The sequence below is a fragment of the Cynara cardunculus genome, unplaced genomic scaffold (genome assembly GCF_001531365.2).
Source record: "Cynara cardunculus var. scolymus isolate 2C unplaced genomic scaffold, CcrdV1 Un_Scaffold_11287, whole genome shotgun sequence".
NCBI lineage: Eukaryota > Viridiplantae > Streptophyta > Magnoliopsida > Asterales > Asteraceae > Cynara > Cynara cardunculus.
This window is the reverse complement of record NW_020206576.1, coordinates 1-2,844: the sequence shown is the minus strand read 5'-3', so window position 1 is coordinate 2,844 and position 2,844 is coordinate 1. Positions and strand designations below refer to the sequence as shown.

The 2,844-nt window shown below is 37.7% G+C and overlaps 2 non-coding genes and 2 pseudogenes across 2 annotated transcripts; all 4 read left to right on the top strand.

Moving 5' to 3' along the window:
• Positions 1-18: 18 nt before the first annotated feature.
• Positions 19-212, top strand: LOC112505472. Its single transcript, XR_003068405.1, has one exon. It is a non-coding gene; the product is annotated as a U2 spliceosomal RNA (small nuclear RNA).
• A 557-nt stretch (positions 213-769) lies between these two features.
• LOC112505475 lies at positions 770-953 on the top strand (annotated as a pseudogene).
• A 466-nt stretch (positions 954-1,419) lies between these two features.
• On the top strand, positions 1,420-1,614 carry LOC112505473. Its single transcript, XR_003068406.1, has one exon. It is a non-coding gene; the product is annotated as a U2 spliceosomal RNA (small nuclear RNA).
• Positions 1,615-2,064: 450 nt separating this feature from the next.
• Positions 2,065-2,238, top strand: LOC112505474 (annotated as a pseudogene).
• The last annotated feature ends 606 nt before the right edge of the window (positions 2,239-2,844 follow it).

The window sequence follows — 2,844 nt, the reverse complement described above, 5'->3', positions numbered from 1 at the left end:
CCCAAGATGAAGAAAAGCATACCTTTCTCGGCCTTTTGGCTAAGATCAAGTGTAGTATCTGTTCTTATCAGTTTAATATCTGATATGTAGGCCATTGGCCTACACGATATTAATCTTATTTTTTATGGGAAAGACTGTCACAATAGCTTGCTATTGGGGTCTTTGAGAGTCGCCTTGGTGTTGCACTATTGCCTTGGCTTGGCTCACCCCTCCAATTCTAGTTCAAAAATGAGCTTTGTAGTTGAAGTTTAGAAGCAGTGCTTCCACATTTAAAAAACCATTAATCTAGAAAAAAGTTTTGAGTTTTCAAGTTGCTTATATACAATCTACTGCATTGTGTAGTAGTTCAATATGTACCAGCATATTTACTGTTTTTGGAAACTAAACCTGGACCTGTTTGGTTAATATCTAATGCGTGCCTAAACGTATGTGAAGTTTTTGTACGTCCACAGCCCCGTGCATGCTGCATAGCCCTTCACATAGGGTCCGATTTCGCCCCACATTCTGAGCCACATCTAATTATAGATGGCACATGGATAAATTAAGTAGGTCTTAGCACCCAAAAGATTGGTGACCTCTAACATGGTCACTTGAAGTAACATCATAAATGTGAACATTGTGTTAACCCACTTTTGTCATTTTGGTTTCCACTTTTCATTATCTACATAAATAGCATTCTTGCTTATTTTAAGGGCTGTGATGTATAAGAAAAAGTGATAAATATGATACTAAAGAATCTGCCAGTTTTCCTCATACTTGCCAAGTCAGTAAAAACTCAAAAAACAGCAAAGCAAAGATCAGGTATAGTATTTGTTCTTATTAAGTTGATATGTTGGTTATCGATCCACTCGATATTAATCTCATTTTCAATGGCGAAAGGCCTGTCATAGCTTTTGCTATTGAAGTCTTTGAGAGTCATGTTGGTGTTGCATTACAACCTTGGTATACCCTTATAGCGAATTCCATTCACATAAACTAGTCAGGTGTTACTAGTACTCGGTTAAACTAGTGAGGCCTAAACCACTTGGAAACCTGGCACGGTGTCCATATCATCTAAATCCTTTTGGGTGTATCTTGAAAGCACAAAACTGTATGGATCCCCTCCAACTGGGACTTGTACATCCATCTTCAATCCAGGATGGTCAAGAAAATGGATGCATAAGAATGGAGGTGATCAATAATGGTATGAAAAAATTATATCAAGTATTGGACAGTTCTCTGTATAATTCAAATAAATAGAAAGCTGCTAAAAACAGAACACAACATAAAATTATGGTATGTTAGAACTGGCGGATAAACTTTTTGGTGAATTCTAAGAAATACATGGGAACGGAAAGGAGTGCATATGAAAGCTTAAGTAAGCTCATTTAGATGAGAGGGGATCCACTACAAAAACGAAGATCCAAGAAGATAGAAAGCATACCTTTCTCAGCCTTTTGGTAAGATCAAGTGTAGTATCTGTTCTTATCAGTTTAATATTTGATATGTGAGCCATAGGCTCACATGATATTAATCTTATCTTTTATGGGGAAAGATCCATCACCATAGCTTGCTATTGGGATCTTTGGGAGTCGCCTTGGCATTGCACTACTGCCTTGGCCTGGCTCACCCCTCCAATCTTAGTTAAAGAATATCTATTGCATTTGGATTCCTGAAAGGTCACCACAGGAGCTTGTTGATTTCCATCTCTCATTATTCCTAAAACCTTTCCTGGACACAACATTGATGCATGTCAATGTAAGCTGAAACGGTTTTTCAGCTGCTTATTGGTCAAGTGCATTTATGTCAATGTAAGTATCATCAATCTTACATATTCTCGAGAAGAAGCAGATTATATTTATTTGATTGTCGTGTTCAAAGTTACAGAAAATTTTCATGATTAACAATCTGAACTTAGAACTCGTAGAAGGCGAAAAGGAAAGAACAGAGTCCAAAACTGATGGTGAAGGACCTTTTAAGCTTTGACGGTGCTTTGTTTCGTGGAGCATGGCGATCACGATTCATATTTGCATCACCACCGGTTGGGCCATGATGGCCTTTTTGTCCTTCTTTCAGAATACATTCACCCCTCCCAAGTGTAGTATCTGTTCTTATCAGTTTAATATCTGATATGTGGGCCATTGGCTCACTCGATATTAATCTTATTTGTCATGGGAAAGACCCATCACAATAGCTCGCTATTGGGTCTTTGAGCGTCGCTTTGGTGTTGCACTATTGCCTTAGCTGGGCGCACCCATCCAATCTGAATTAAAAAATAATCACTGCTTGCAATCCAGTTTGTGGAGCAAAGCAACTATGTGCAAAATCCCTCTTTTCTCAGCTTAGCGAAGCTCCAATAGCATGTGCTGACCAGTGATGCAAATAGAGAAGCTATTTTTTGAAGCAAAGAGTTTTGTTTGAAAAGTGAAAGTATATCACATATATGAAGATCGACTACTCCCATTACATATATGTGTATGCATACCAATACCACAGAGTCATAAAAGCTGGATGGCCTTTAAGTATATTAAGCCCTTTAAAGTTAGAAGCACTTCTAGGGCCTTTTGGTATAACAAAGATACTCAGATGGCATCGTAAATGGAATAGAATCTGTGAAACAGAATATACATAAGAAACCGTATCAATAAAAATGAAATATATCTAAAGCATAAGATTGACCGATCTGTCTGATCATCTCAAGACCACCATGATCCTATAGATGTAACCTGCAAATCAAAACCAGGTTATAAACAATGATACAAATTTTAATGGAAAAAGAGCAGCAAACATATAGAAGATGTTGAACCAGTTGTACAAGTTTTGAAACCTACTGTACAAAGCTTTCATGCAGAAGGAAGGGTGTTC